The sequence below is a fragment of the Nycticebus coucang genome, chromosome 1, assembly GCF_027406575.1.
Source record: "Nycticebus coucang isolate mNycCou1 chromosome 1, mNycCou1.pri, whole genome shotgun sequence".
Classification (NCBI taxonomy): domain Eukaryota; kingdom Metazoa; phylum Chordata; class Mammalia; order Primates; family Lorisidae; genus Nycticebus; species Nycticebus coucang.
In genome coordinates, this window is record NC_069780.1 from 9,997,725 (window position 1) to 10,013,971 (window position 16,247).

The following is a 16,247-nucleotide window of genomic DNA, read 5'->3' on the forward strand; positions in this document are numbered from 1 at the left end:
CGCGGCTGCAGCGCCCTGCGAGGCGGGCGGCCCGGGGCGCGGCGACTGCAGCCGGCTGCAGCGGGGACCCTTCCCTTCCTCCCGGGGCCCAGCGCCCCTAGCACTCCGAAACTTTCTTCCTGCGCCGGCCTCTGGCTCCGCGCCGCTGGGCCGCCCCTTTAGGGGAGGAGGCGCGCGGGCCCGGGCGGGCGGCTCCGGGGAAGCCTGGCCAGGCGGCGGGGCGCCCGCAGGGTCCGGGCCCAGCGGGTCAGTGTGCGGCCGAGGGCGGGGCTGCGCGCACACTTGTGGGTTCCCGCCGAGTTAGAGATGACTAACGCTGGCCAGAGCTTGCAAAGGGGAGAAGGAGTTCAGAAAAACAAACGTCCTCTAGAAACGACACATCCCCATGTATCCTACGGGCCTGGCCTGTTTCGGTGGACGCTGTGCTGGAACTGCCCTCTGCCTGGTTTGGAGGCCGGAGACGAGCGACCCCATGGGCGGTGACAGCCCCACCCCCACAAACAAACGCACACTGTTTAGAAACTTCCTCCTTTGAAAGAAAAGCTACCTAAGCAGCTTCATCAAACCGAAAAAGGGAAGGGTAGTGGAGGGGTGGGGCGGGGAGGGCGGACGTGAGGCCCTTTAGAAGCGGAAAGGTGTACCTCAGAATATGTCATCCCACTGTCATTCACTCCAAGCGCCAGTTATCAGAAGTTCATCCTGAGGCAGCAGGGCTGGCCTTGTCACACCTGGGCAGAAGCTGAAGTGTGAGTAAAATCCCCTCTTATTCACTCTTCACTCACTCCCTCCATCCTCCCCTTACCCGGCCAGCTCCACCTGTGACTTCTGCCCTCCTTTTTGTCAAAACTGGCTTTTAGAACTTACAGTCTTACTGGCTGCCAACTTTGACGGTCGTAGGGGGTGCCACTTCCTCCTTTGCATTTTAACAAAAATTATTGCTTTCTGATAAAAAGTTCATAGAGTACTTACAGAACTTTTCCATTCATTGCCACGTGGATTTAACTTTTTGCTTACATTTTTGATACACAGCCAGTCAGTTCTTTGAGGATAGAAACCAGTTATTTTACCAAAGATTTTTTTTTTTTGATTGCCTACTGTGCTAGGCCCTGTTCCATGAGTTGTGTGGTTAACCCACAGAGCAAGATGACAGGCTCCCCCTTTCACGAAGCTTACAATCTGGTTAAGGAGTGAAAACAGACGGCAAGGAATAAATACATGAACAAGAAAATGTCCATATTGGAAAGGTGGTTTGCAGGGATTTAAAATATTGGGATATGACAGTAAATGACTGAATCCATGATTAACAAAAAGGACCCAGCCCTTCCAAGAGCTGGAAGAGGAAACATCTGGTTACACCAAAGATCGGTATTAGCTTAGCACATTCAAGAGAGAAGGAAGAGCAGTGTGGCTGCAGCTCTGTGGACAATGTAAATGAGATAGGGGCCAGACTGTGTGATGCTTTATAAACAGAGATAGGCCGGGCACAGTGGCCGAGGTGGGTGGATTGCTGAGCTCACAGGTTGGAAATCAGCCTGAGCAAGAGCAAGACCCCATCTCTAAAAATAATAGCCGGTGTTGTGGTGGGCACCTATATTCCCAGCTGCTTAGGAGACGGAGGCAAGAGAATCGCTTGAGCCCAAGAGTTTGAGGTTTCTGTGAGCTATGACGCCATGGCACTCTACCAAGGGTGACAAAGTGAGACTCTGTCTAAAATAAATAAATTAAATAAAATAAAGAATCCAATATTTTATATTGAGCATGCTAGGACTTCATTAGAGTAGTTTAAGCCCAGTGGCAGGGAGGTGGACGAATTGATATGATCAATGTTCTTCAGAGATCATTCTGGCTTCTATGAGATAACGAATTTGGAGTTAGCAACAATGTTAACAGGAAGAGCCATTAGGAAACTCTTACAGTACTAAGGCAAAATAAACCACCACCTCTATAGCTAAAGTGAGAGATAAGAAGGGGTCAAAGCTTCAATACATGCAGGCAGACCGCCATTTTGAAAATGTTCTCATTACCAATGTCAAAGATTGGGTGGAGAATGGCTAGCATTCCTTTTAACTCTTTGACAACTGGCACTTGGGGATGGATATTCCACCACCATCCACTGGATCCACCACTTCATCCTGATGGAGTGGGGAAGGAAGGCACTGATGGGTCAAGGTGCTGATTTGACGGAAGATAAATTTCACTTTTGTTAGAAGGAAGCAATGAAAGTTATGGATAATTAATTGAGCCCCAGAAGAAAGTCCAAGGGAGAGGGGTGGCTATGTAATCAGCAGCCTAATTCTGTCCTCCCAGTCTCATCTTGAGGTTCTGGAATTCTGATTCCTTCTGCAGTCATCAGGTCTCCAGGAATATGTTTTCACTTCTCATTTTGTATTTGGGTCAAACCACGAATACGTTAATCTCCTTTACTTCCCACAGCAGAACTAAAACCAGCTGACATTTTCACAAAATTTGTATCGACACCTTCCTTGGTAAAGTTTCTGTTCGAGGTACTTTTTATTTACTGCTGGTTGAAACTGGTCTCCATTTTCAAGTGTAATCTTAAAACAGACTCAAAGACATTATCTACCTCTCATGATTAATACCATATCCAGGAGGAAAAAAACTCTGCCAAGAAAATAGTGACAATTGGTTTTAAGTTAGAAGATCACAGAAGGTGAAGTAGTATGAGCCGTGATGCCAACCATGGACTCGGTCCTCTTGAAGTAACGGAAACTCACGTTTATTGGGTTCCTTTATCCCTAGCTTTGTGACTCATTGCCTATTCATTCTGGGACTCCACAAACTGGTCTAAGAATCCATGTTGTCCTAGGACCAAATTAAAGAAAAATACCGTGAATCTAAAACTTGTTCTTCTTCAAAATTCCTGGGCCCTCCTGTACTTCTCCCACTGAGTTCTTCTGACCTGTGAACAAGGCAGGTGGACATGATTGACATAGCAAAGCAGATTACCCCTCTTTATTTATTTTGGTAATATATTCAGCCCAGTGCTGGAGCTGTTAGCATTTCACTCACTTGCTCAGATATGATCTACAGCAGAGCAAGAAATGGCCCCATCTACTATGGACCAATAGCCAACCAGATCACCTTCCTGTGCTAGAAAGTCTATGGGAAGGTCAGTAATTACCTGGGCAACAATCTCCCAATTTGCTGCAGACAGGACTGTCTGGGACATGGGACGTTCAGTGTTGAAACAAGGACAGTCAGTTGTCTGCAAACGAAACTGCTGGTCCCCCTTTTCCTAAGCAATGATGAGGGAAGATGAAAGCAAAGGCAAACTGGAGATGTCTCCAAGCCACACGGAAGGGGCAGAAACAGCAGCGCTGTCCCTTCTCCCCTCAGTGAAAGTGCTCTGGGCATTGTGTCAACTGGAGATCAGCGAGGAAAGGTTTCAAACTTACTTTTGTACCATGGCAATCAGGCCGGGATTCCATTTAACTTTTAATTTTAACTCAAAAATAGGAGAGGGAAAGCAGATTTTTAAGGAGAAAGAGAGACTCTTTCTTCTTTCCTTTCTTTCCCTTCTTTTCTCTCTCCCTGTCTCTCTCTTTCTCTCTCTCCTCACTATGTTGCTAGAGTGCCCTGGTGTCATCATATTTCATTGAACCCCTAGCTAAGGTGATCATCCTGGCTTGGTCTCCCAAGTAGCTTGGACTATGGGCATGCAAGATGCTCAGGCAATTTTGTGTGTGTGTGTGTGTGTGTGTGTGTGTGTGTGTGTGTGTGTGTGTGTAGAGACGAGGCCTCACTATATTGCTCAGGCTGGTCTCAACTCTTCACCTCAAGCCTTCTATTTCAGCCTCCCAACATGCTGGGATTACAGGAGTGAGCCATCGTGTCACGCCATAAAGACACTTTAGAGGGAATTATTTAGATAAATAAATATAAAATATTCCTCTTTTATCAAATTATTTGGTTTTCCACTGAAGTATTTACTCGATGACCCATGCATGCCCACCCTCTTTGAAAATTATCTTTTTATTAAACCAGACTTTTAATTCAATGTTAGAATGTATCACTTTATCGCATAAAAATGCTATTAAACCCCCAAAGCTCTTAAACTTAGCTTAATGAAGTTAGTGTAGCGGAGATTGACATCTGTTGAGTAAACATCTTCACTAGACACTTGTCATCGTCCATTTTTCTACCTGCAGAGCTCTCATGGGCTTCGTGTTAAATTTTATTTAATTAGTTACATGCTAGTTTTTATTTAACAAATGTTTATTGGTACCTGCCATGTATCTGGTAATGTTCTAAGCACAAGTGTTAAGACTCTGCTCTCAAGCAGTTTGCATTTACAGTTTTCTATTAATAATTTATTTCTGTCTTTTCACACCCCAGAATCAATAACAGCAACAACAAAACAAAAGGTAAATAAGTAGTGACAATAAACCTACAAAAATAAAATAAAATAAATGTGACCTTTATTTGTAAAAATCCCATAATCTATATTATTTATAAGCATAAATATGCTCTTATGGTGTCCACGATGACAGACGTGGCTCTTCTGGAAGTTGAGCACCAACGGGAAGTGATTCATATTCGCCTCCTACAGCAAGTGATTCATTACATGATAACTACGGTGATTCAGAGGAGGAACATAAATCAATAAATCCTCACTACCCATAGGTGATAAGGCTTATTTCAACTTTTATCAGGCATGGTTATTAAAGAACTAGATTTCCCCAATGTCTGAATTAGTTCCTGAGAGTGAATAAAAAGTTTCTGGAAGGTGCAATCACTTCTAAATTAGTCTCTCTGTGTATGACAACAAGTGATGTCAACCAATGTTAGAGAATGACTACCGGCATCTGCATTTGGGACTATGTGGGACTAAAGTGAACTTCTCAGAAACAGACCGGAGAGTCTGGGGTCTGTGTGCAGGGAGATCTAGAAGGAGAGAAGAGGAGTGTCCAGACAGGAAGTTCAGCCATGATGCAACAGCAAAGGAGGCCCTGGCCCCCTTAGAGTAGCTCTGGAGCTGGGGGGGTTGGGGGGTCCTTTCATGGTTGTCCTGAATTCAGGGAGGCAAGGGGACCAGGGTTTTGTGTCCCTGTATGGACCAGTCATTACTGTTACAGAATAAAGGTATAACCTCCAACAAGTCAGCTTCCTTCAGCTCTGGGCAGGTGTGCCGAAGGACTCAGGTGTGAACTGTCAGCAGCAAACTTTCCGCTGTAGGGAAATGAGTGTCTTTGTCTTAAAGGCAGAATCTGGGTGATATAGTTACAGAGTTTATGACTACAGCAACCACAAAATGATGAGCTGCCTTGCAACTAGCACACTGGGAGTCCTGTGTCAATGGACTGTGTCAGTAACACTGCAGGGTCAGGACTTCACGAATCGGCACAGGCTGAGGCTGCTGTCCTGGAATGGCACAGTCCCGTGACTGCATCCCGCCTCTCATGCCCTTGAGTCTGTCAATCCCCAGTGAAATTTCTCTGAGAATGTTCTGTCTTCTTCTCTGCACTTCAGTATCATTAATATTCCTTCCCTCCCACCTCCCCATTTGGAGACAGAGTCTTACTCTGTTGCCCCAGGACTCACAGCAACCTCAACTCAAGTGATTCTCTTGTCTCAGCCTCTTGAGTAGTTGGGACTTCAGGCACCCGCCACAACACCCAGCTAGTTTTTTTCTGTTTTTTTTGTTTGTTTGTTTGTTTTTAGTAGAGATGGGGTCTTGGTGTCTCACTCTTGCTCAGGCTGGTCTTGAACTCCTGAGCTCAAGGAATCTACCCATCCTTGGCCTCCCAGAGTGCTGAGATTACAGGCCTGAGCCACTGACCCAGCCCCCAACGTAATTAATATTCTGAAGTATAAACCCATCATATTAATCACCTACCTTATTACTGCCAGTGAAATATCATTTCCTAAAATGGAAGGCCCACCATGACAGCATCACACCTGAGCTGTGCGTCCTCAGCGCTAACCAGGCTAGTCCCCTCCTCGTGTGCTCCAGAGAATCCATGGCAGTCACTGTTTCTCTCATATACACAGTTATAGCTTTGGGCTGTACCTCATTTTGCACCCGCATTTCCCTGACACCCTGTTCCAGGTGTCTTAGACTGTCTCCTTTTATACACTATCTCTCTTTCTCTTCCCTTTCATTCCCTTACTGAGCAATGCAGGTCAAAAGCCATTAGGCCGGGGAGGTGAGGGGGAGCAAATGGGCATCAGGATGGAGAAGAGCTACAATACTCCAAAGCAGAGTGTCAGAAGCTGAGCCTCTAAGAGAAGAGAGTGTCCCCAAGGTCAAGGAGGGGCAGCCTAGCGTGGGGTGTGAGGTCTCAGAGCCTTCTGGAGGCAGACTTCTGCACAGGGGAATGTCTAGTGTGGAGCACTCACAGCCCAAGCATGGACCTCCATACGGAGGGCATTCCAAGGGTGTCAGAGCATGAAGAAGGAAAGAGGGGAGTCCACAACAGAAGGCGGCAAACTATCTCTGATGTTGGATATGAGGAAGTGAGCAGGAGAGAGTGCAGAGTATGCCAGCCCACGCAGCGTGTACCTGGGAATTCTGGTCAGGGAAGGCAACTCAGCAGGGGGGCTCTGAACACAGTCAGGGCAAGGAGGACTTCACAACAGGGGGAGGCCTGTCAGGGGAATGAGTGACACTGAGCCCAGGGTGCCCTTGCTGGGCACCTGCCTTCTGTGCAGCCGAGTAGAGTTGTCAGACCCTGAGAGGGCAGTGAAAAGGCTTCTGCTTGGTGGGAAGAAGTTTGGGAAGCCTGACGCCTGTGTAGGGAGTCCAAGCAAGATGAGGAGGATGTCCCCGGGGTAGGCGGATGCACCAGTCCGAGTCTGAGTGTGGGTGCAGGGTGGTGGTCATGTCAGAACTCAAGCAGGACGGAGTCCATGCTGGAGAGAGGGTAACAGTGGTGATGAAATTGTTCATTCAGGGAATGTCTTAGTCTCTGCAGGCTTCCATTACAAATTGCTATAAACTGGTGTGTTATAAACACTATAAATTTATTTTTCACATTTCTGAAATCTGGGAAGTCCAAGACCAAGATGGCAAGGAATTCAGTATCTGGTGAGGGCCTCTGCCCTGGGTCACAGCCAGCTGCCTGTCATTTGTCACTGCATCCTCACATGTCAGAGGGGGCAAGGCAGCTCCCTGGGTCTCCAGGAAAGATACAACCTCCAGCATGAGGTTATAAGGGCTCCACCTTCACAACCTAATCACCTCTCTGACTCCAGCCCAAATCCCAGGGCATTGGAGATGAGGTTTCAACACGGAAATTTTCAGAGGATACAAATTTTCAAACTATAGCAGGGGATTGATTAATTGAATCAAAATATTACAGATAATGGGAGTCCTGGTCAGAAAAGAAAGCTACAAATACGGAAATAGAAAATCTAGCGTAAATCCAGTGTTGCTCACTTGCAATTGAAGTTATTAGTGTGAACTCATGTACATGATACGATGTAGTTGTGAAGCGCTGATAAGCTCATCTGCACATAGATGCCTGGGATAAAGTTTCACTTATAACTCAGGCACAGTAAGACCGTAACAACTTTGGTGATAAAGTGCAAAAATGACAACAATATACTGTAACACAAACCAAATAAAGGTTACTTGAACACAGGCACTGTGGTATCAATACCTTGATGTCGATCTGATAATTGAGGTGGCTACTGAGTGGCCAGTGGGGGAGCAGTGTGCACAGAGTGGGTATGCAGGACAAAGGGAGCATTCCAGACGGGAAACGGGATGGAGTGGAACAGTGAAAAATGTTATCATACTATTCAGGACAGCATGCAATTTAAAACTTGAGGATTGTTTATTTCAAGTATTTTCCATTTCATATTTGTAGACCACTGTTGACTACAGACAACTGAAACCTCAGAAAGGGAAACGGCAAACACAGGGGGACTGCTGTATAGAAAGAGAAATAAATACAGAGGTAAATGTGTATACATGAGTGCATGGCTCTGTCCACTTAGATGACCTGGGGACACCTGAAGTTCAAGTCTCGGTTTTAAAGAAGACTCTCCATTGGAAGGAACTAAGAATCCTTGAAGATACAGCTAATTCCAAAGTGGGTCAGGAATGGATGAGTTTAGAATATCATGTCCCAGAAAGTGAGAAGGTTTTCAATAAATGATAGGACATGACCAAAAGACCCAGAGGTCAGATTAAAGAGGTTGAAGAGGCTCCGATCAGACCAATCAAGGATAATCTGAACATCAGAATCAAACAATGCAATTAGAAAATGTGCCAAAGACGCGGACGTGCGTCTCACCAGAGAAGATACATAGATGGCAGAGAAACTCAGGGAAATCATTCAGCATCATTAGTCATTAAAAAATGCAAATTGAAACCACAATGAGATATTATTACACAGCTGTAATACTAATAATGAGAAGGGCGACATAAATAGTAACACCACCAAGTGCTGGTGAGGATGTAGAAGAATTGAACACCTAATATACTGCCAGCGAGGATGCAAACTGAACACCTAATATATTGCCAGTTGCTCTGGAAAACAAGTCGGCAGTTCCTTTAAAAACCGAAAGTGGACTCACCGTGTGACCCAGCACTTGCGTCAGTGGGCATTACAAAGAAATGGAGACATGTTCACACAAGGATCCATACCCAAATGTCCGTAGCGACCGTATCTTATTATCTCCAAACTAAGTATTGCCAAATGTCCTCCCATGGGTACCTTAGTTCATCTGTGCTGCTGTAACAAAATGCCTGAGTGGGTGATTTATAAAGAACATAAATTTGTTCCTCAAGTTCCAGAAACGAGGGTGCTCAAGATCAAAGCACCAGCAGAGTCAGGGTCTGGGGAAGGCTCTCTGCTTCCAAGACGGAGCCCGCATAAAGCAGAAGGGGCTGAAATTGCTTCCCCTGGCCCTACTATGAGGGTGCTGACCCCACTCATGAGGAAAGCACCCTCCTGGCCTCATCACCTTCCAAAGACCCTGCCTTTTAATACCATCACCTTAGGGTTTAAGCTCCAACAAATGAATTTTGGAGGGATATATACATTCAAACCATAGCAGTGGGTAAATGATAAAACTGTGCTATCTCCTTACCCATATTATTACTCAACAATAAAAATTAACAAATTATTGATACACCCAACTTACATCCACCTCAAGGGAGGTATGCTGAATAAAAAGCCAGTCTCACAAGCTTGTACATATATACTTTATTCTTCTATTTATGCAGCATTCTTGAAATAACAGAATTACAGAAATTGAGATTAGATGAGTGATTCCAGGGGTTTCGGATTGTCATTATAAAGAGATAATCCCAGGGAGCGGGTGTTAATGAAACAGTCTGTATCTTGGTGGTGGTGGTGGTTATATGAAAATACCACATATTAAAATTTCAGATGACTCTGCACACATATAAAGCTGGTGCAATCTGAACAGGCTCTGGGGATTGTACCAGCATCAATCTCCTGGTTTTGATGGTGTACTGTAGTTACATAAGACGTTACTGCTGAGAGAAACTGAATGAAAGGCAACACAGGACTTTTCCGTTTAGGGGTATTTTTTGTTTTTGTTTGCAACTTCCTGTGAATCTCTACTTAATTCTAAATTAAAAGTTTTTAAGAACAAATGATGAGAGAAACACAGTATAACCTATTGGGTAAAACAGGAAACCCCAAGCCCATGATGATATTCATAGATATATGAATAAATTTAAAGTTTGATAAGGAATAAAATATTACATAGTTTATCCCCACAAAATATTTAGACATGACTAAAGATAACTTTCTCCAATAGAGGATAAACCTCTCAGACATCTACGTCCATCAAATTATCAAAATTGACGTCTAAACTAAATCACGTTCTATTTGATTGGATGCAATAAAAATAATACTAGATCACTTTGGTAGTATTCTTGGCATAGAAGTATGAAAAAATATCCAAATTAATTACTTTTACGAAGTAACTGGATTATATTCTTGAGATGTGTCAAGAGAAGAGTGAATAACTACTGCATATTAAAGAAGACTAAGGCGACATGGAAACAGTATGTAATATGGGATTTTGGACTGATCCAATTTGTTCCAAGGGATTTTATTGAGACAACTGGAAAACAATTGTGGTTATGTAGGAGAATGTCCCTATTTGAAGAAATAATGCTACAGTACTTGGATGTGACAGAAAATCATGTCAGCAAAACACACTCTCAATAATGGTTCAGGAAAAACTTTTTTTTTTTTTTGTGGTTTTTGGCCAGGGCTGGGTTTGAACCTGCCACCTCCAGCATATGGGACCGGCGCCCTACTCCTTGAGCCACAGGCGCCACCCTGGAAAAACATTTTTTTAATACTTTACTTGCAACTTTTCTATAAACTTAAGAATATTTCCGAATTTGTATAGGAAGAGGAGACTAAGGAGCCAAGACAACAAAATGTAATGCAGTATCCTAAATTTGATCCTGGAACAGAAAAAGGCTATGAGTAGGAAGTTTGGTGAAATCGTAATAAGGCCATTTCATTAATACACAGTATTAAATAGTACTTTTAGTATTAGTGCCACTGTAACAATATTAATTTTTTAGTTTTGATAAATGTAGTATGGTTATGTCAAGATGTTAATGGTAAAGGTTTATACAAGAACTTTCTGGAGTATATTTGTAGCCCTTTTAAGTCTAAAATTCTTAAGAAGTTTTTTAAAAACTTAAATACTATTCACGGTTCACGTTTCATTTAATCTAATCAAGACAGTGTTCATGCTCTGGGCTGATTTAACGTATCCTTTCCAGCACAAAACCTTTCCCACTCACTCTTAACTGTCGATCAGTTTGTTTCTCCAGCCCACACCCCTGATTTCATTGATAACAGATTTTTGTTTCATTTTTATTGTACCGATATTGGACTTTTATTATCAATCCCTTATGGATTTTGTTTTCTTTTTTTTTTTTTAAGTGATGTCTCACTTGATTTCCCAGGCTGGTCTTGAACTCCTGACCATGTGTTCCTCTCCCTTCAGCCTACCAAAGTGCTAGGATTACAGGCAGGAGCCGCCAGACCCAGCCACATATTAATTTCTTAAGAACAAGAACTGAGATTTACTCTAAGCATATCATAGGGGCTTAAAAAACATCTACAGAGATGTGTTCTTGTAGAAGGCTTGCATACATTTTGAGTATTCAGATTCTACCTAAAGATTCTGGAGAGGTCAATACTCTTCATGAAACCTTATCTAATTGCTTTGGTTCCCACCGGTTCCTCCTTTAAATCTCAATGTATCTGAGTGTTATTGTCTTCCTAGGTCCTTGACACATCTTGACATCACTTTTATAACTCAGTTGTCAAATATTAGTCATTTTGATGCTCATCACTATCCCAGGAAGAAGTGGGATGAGTATTAAAGAAAATAGAAAATAAATGTTGAAGTAAATGGCGGACACTGGAGATGAATCATTTAACACTAATTCAACTGCCCTCCAGCATAACTTTCTGCAGAGTCCTCTACAGGTTGATTTCCTCACAGGTGAGAATTCACCCATGTGGGCTTATACCAGACTTTAAGGGTCTTTTTTGCTGGTTGAGATCAGGCAGGGACAGTGAGTGACAGGGCAGGCACCTACCTTGCAGCCCATGGCTGGAGCATACTGTAGGGAGTTGTTCCTGAAAGGTTAATCTTCACTTTCCTTCTTCAACAATCCAGAACTTCTGTGAGTTATTCATTCTCCCTCGTAACACATTTCTTTTATTTAAGGTAGCTAGATTCTGTCTTCCAACACATTGACTAGTTCTAACTTCTTTAATCTCTATGAGGTTTAAGTTGGTTGTTTTGACAATTAAAATAAAAAGTATAATTATTATAATTAAAATAAAAGCCATAAATGAAAAAAAAGAAATATGTAATGATGAATTTTTAAATTATCTACATACAGCATTCATTTGATATGACTCCTCTCCTTGGGAAATTCAGATATTCTGGGTGGAAAAAACACACAATTTGATTTGCAAAGAAAAAGGAGGAGGCCAATATACTTCTTTGGCAATTTTACAAGACCAGTAAGATATTTTTAGCTACTAAAACACAAAACACAGCTGTAGGAATTTTAAATAAGAAAAATTCAAAAAATAAGATTGATTGTAGATAGAAACAGTTTAGAAAGCAGACAAAACAAATTGCAGCTAGCAGTGATTAAAATGGCAAAGAATATAAGTAATCTTTCAATCTACCGTTCCCAGATTAAACAAATAAATTGCCTACTTATATCTACTTTGAAGAGGTTACAGTATACAAGAACTTAGAAGAGTTTAAATTGTAACAGTATCATTTTTATATGTTTTGATAATATAACATATTTGGATAACAACTTAGAGTTTTTAAGGTGCTTCTATACACATCACTTTGTGATAACCACATTTTCAGTTTTCAACCAGCTGGGTTATGATGCTAAGAGTATTAAAAATTAACAGTATTCAAAAAGAAATAGTCAATGTTTGAGGTGAGGGATTCCCAATTACCCTGATTTGATTCTACACATTCTATGCATACACCAAAACATCACATTTACCCCATAAATACAGGATTTACAGGTATGATATATCAATAAAAAATCAACAGTCTTCCATCGTAAATCCTCCTTATCTATCACTTTCCTCAAAAGAAACAAAGAAAGAAAAAAAAAACTGAGTTATGCTGTGAGTGGTACCTAGATGAAGATGGTCGTAGCCAACACATTCAGCTAAGGGAATTCCGGTGGGCTGTCCTTGTGCCCTTGTGAGCCATCTGCCATGGCAAGGGCCACGCATCTTAGTCTGTTCTGGGCTGCTGTGAAGGAATCCCTGAGGCTGGGAGACCGAGAAAGAAAAAAGCTTGGCACAGGCATCTACCTGCCTGCTGGTGAGGGTTCTCGTGCTATGCCAGATACGGCAAAGGTAAAAGGGAAGTGGACATGGGTGGGCAGGAGCCAAGCCTGAGGGTTTCCTGGCTTCATAACAACCCATTCTCCGAGGAACTACCCCATCTTCACCCCATCCGACCCAGTCCCCCAAGAGCTGGAACTCACTCACTCCCAGGAGAACAGCACCAAACCATCTGTAAGAGATCTACCCCCCGTCACCAAACCCCAGTGCAAATCACATTGCAACATGAGTTTTGATAGGGTCAAATAAAACACATTCACACCACAGCGGCACCCTGTAACCATGTCTTCATTACTTTCAAAAAGAAAAAAAAACCTCTTCTTTAGGCTAAGTACTCATTTGAAGACTTTGTAGGCAACATCAGAGAGAGAAAACTTTTTTTTTTTTTGCTTGTTTCTAACTTGTTTATATAACATTTTTAACAGTCACAGCGTGTCTGCTCCAAGATATTTAAGCTTCAGATATTTAACTCCTTTTTTAAGATAAAAAAGTTTGAAATGTAATTTTGCTCTTTGGAGTGACTACCATAAGTACTACAATTAAAAAGATTTTTTATATTTTGGAGGCCTTGTGTTTCTCATGGAAACCACTTGATTAGTGCATAATCCAACTTTATTTTAACAGCACATATGGCGCATAGATTATCTATCCCAGTTTTCTTGGGAAGTTCTTAGCAAGGAGCAGTAGGAAAGTTGTCAATCCCCAAATGGCCAATGGGCTTCGTATGTGACAAATTTGGCTGGCAAAAATGCCAATGTAAGTTCAACAATTCTGGACCACAAGTGCCTGAGGAAATTTTTGAAAGATTAGTAAATGAGAGGTTTGCTTTTGACCCCAATCTTTACACAGAGTTAACGCTTCTTTATCAAATAAGGGGAGCTATCATTTGAAGACACTCATTTTCGCAAATTTTAAAAATTTATTCATCAAATAACCATTTCGTGCCTATTGTCTCTAAAGCACTGTCATTTGGTTTTTGGAATATACAACACCTATTAAAAGAGACATCTTAGGTGGGTATTCTAGTTATTACCTTAATACACAAACAAATAACCATTAACGGTAGGATTTAAATGAGGATGATGTGCAATAGGAATTCTGTAGAGGGAGAAATTACTTAGGGTTGGAGAAATCATGGTTTGGGAAGAACAGGGAATTCAATCTGCATCTTGAAAAATGGGTACTGCTAACACATATAAAGGCAGGGAAATTCCCTAGATAAAAAAAGCATAGCCAGCTACCATACGAGGGCAGGGTAACAAGAGGATGCTGTCGTTAAGGGTCTCATTGTATTACCTCTATTACAGTCTTAGAATTGTTGTTTTAATCATGTATTTTACTAGATGTTTTCCAAGATATCTTCATCATATGCTTAATAAGCTATGACAATATTTTACCTTAAAGTTGATATAAAGACACTTCTTAAAGAAAATGTACTTAGGTAACCAACCATCTTCCTGTGCTCTACCCCAGGCCCCCTCCAAGAGCCCAGGAGACAGAGCAGCTAATGGACAGAATCACAGATGGACACAGACAGAAACTGAACTGCAGTGGCCCCCTGGGCACGTGAAGGGATTAAGCAGAAAGTAAAGTCAACAGAGGGTGAGGCTCTAGCCAACCACCTGTTTTTGTGAATAAAGTTTTACTGGACATATCCATCCCCATGCGTTTTTATATTGCACTTTTAAGCTACCACACCAGAGCTGGCCCACAAGCCTAACATTTTACTATTAGGTTTACTATTAGGTTTTTCATGAGTAAGTTTGCCAAATTTTAACTTACATAAAAACCTTTCCAAAAAATAAACAAGGCTTCTGGCTAGAACATACATGTACATATGAAACCTTCCAGCACATGTGCATTCTTGTATAGGCAAAATAGAGACAATAATAAATTGTAAAGATAAGAAGGGTTTGGGCAAAGCTGGCTGTTTAGGAATATGGGTCACCATGCCGAGACCCATCAGAGAGGAGAGATGAGGAGGAGCTGGCAGTGTTTCAAACTGTTTTCAAAACAGATAAAACTGCTTTTTATCTTGTGCTCAATGGAATACGAAAGCACGGATTGATTCAAAATTGTTCATTTAAAAGTAAAATCAGAAGAATGACGTACACTGGAAAAGCAAGGAGTTGTGTATGAATCAGAGAAGTGTGTGTGTCGTGGAGGCGAGCGTGTCTGGGGATGAGCTGGAAAGCAGGCAGGTGTGCACGAGAAGTGGTGGCACGGCTGAGAGAAAGGAGAGAGGGGCATCTCACCGCTGGAGCGGCAACCCAGGAGGTCCTGACGTGGTGGCACGGCTGAGAGAAAGGAGAGAGGGGCATCTCACCGCTGGAGCGGCAACCCAGGAGGTCCTGACGTGGTGGCACGGCTGAGAGAAAGGAGAGAGGGGCATCTCACCGCTGGAGTGGCAACCCAGGAGGTCCTGACGTGGTGGCACGGCTGAGAGAAAGGAGAGAGGGGCATCTCACTGCTGGAGTGGCAACCCAGGAGGTCCTGACGTGGTGGCACGGCTGAGAGAAAGGAGCAGAGGGGCATCTCACTGCTGGAGCAGCAACCCAGGAGGTCCTGATGGTGAAGTCGCATGCCACTTCTAAGCCAGAGGCATTTTTTTTTTAAATTTGTAATTAATATGAGGGAACAATTTGTAGGTTACATCATTCTCACTTCCAAGGTAAAGTTCAAGTTGTAGTTGAGCCCTTCACCCAGGGTGTGTGCTGAACACCCTGACATTGTGCACATTAGATAAGATCCCACGAATGGCCTTCCCTCCTCCCTCCAATTGCCATCCCCTCTCCCCCTTCCCTTCTGCCTTCCCTCCCCTCCCCCTTGCTAGACTATATTTGTGTTTTATCATTCATGTGGGCATGTGATTGTTTATATATTGGTTTCATAATTAGTATTGAGTACATTGGATATTTTTTTCCATTCTTGAGATGCTTTACTAAAAAGAATGTGTTTCAGCTCCAACCAGGGGAACATAAAAGACATGGAGTCAGCATCTTTTCTCATAGCTGAGGATGACTCCAGGGCACACATAGGCCACAGTTTGCTAATCCATTCATGAGTTGATGGACATTTGGGTTGCTTCCAGTACTTGGCAATTATAAATTGAGCTGCAATAAATATTCTGGTACAAATGTCTTTGTGGTAAAATGATTTTTGTTCTTCTAGGTAGATACCTAGTAATGGACTTGCAAGATCAAATGGAAGGTCAACTTTTAGTTCTTTAAGATTTCTCCATATTTCTTTACATAAACGTTGTATTAGTCTCACTTTATTGCCCTGGGTAGACTACCATGGCGTAACAGCTCACAGCAACTTCACATCCCTGCCCTGAAGCGATTCTCTTGCCTCAGCCTCCCAAATAGCTGGGACTAC

At 42.6% G+C, this 16,247-nt stretch overlaps 1 long non-coding RNA gene across 1 annotated transcript; it reads left to right on the top strand.

Moving 5' to 3' along the window:
- Positions 1-162: 162 nt before the first annotated feature.
- Positions 163-14,534, top strand: LOC128586353 (uncharacterized). The gene is made up of 3 exons (XR_008380225.1): positions 163-746; positions 11,257-11,478; positions 14,343-14,534. It is a non-coding gene; the product is annotated as an uncharacterized LOC128586353 (long non-coding RNA).
- Positions 14,535-16,247: the final 1,713 nt, after the last annotated feature.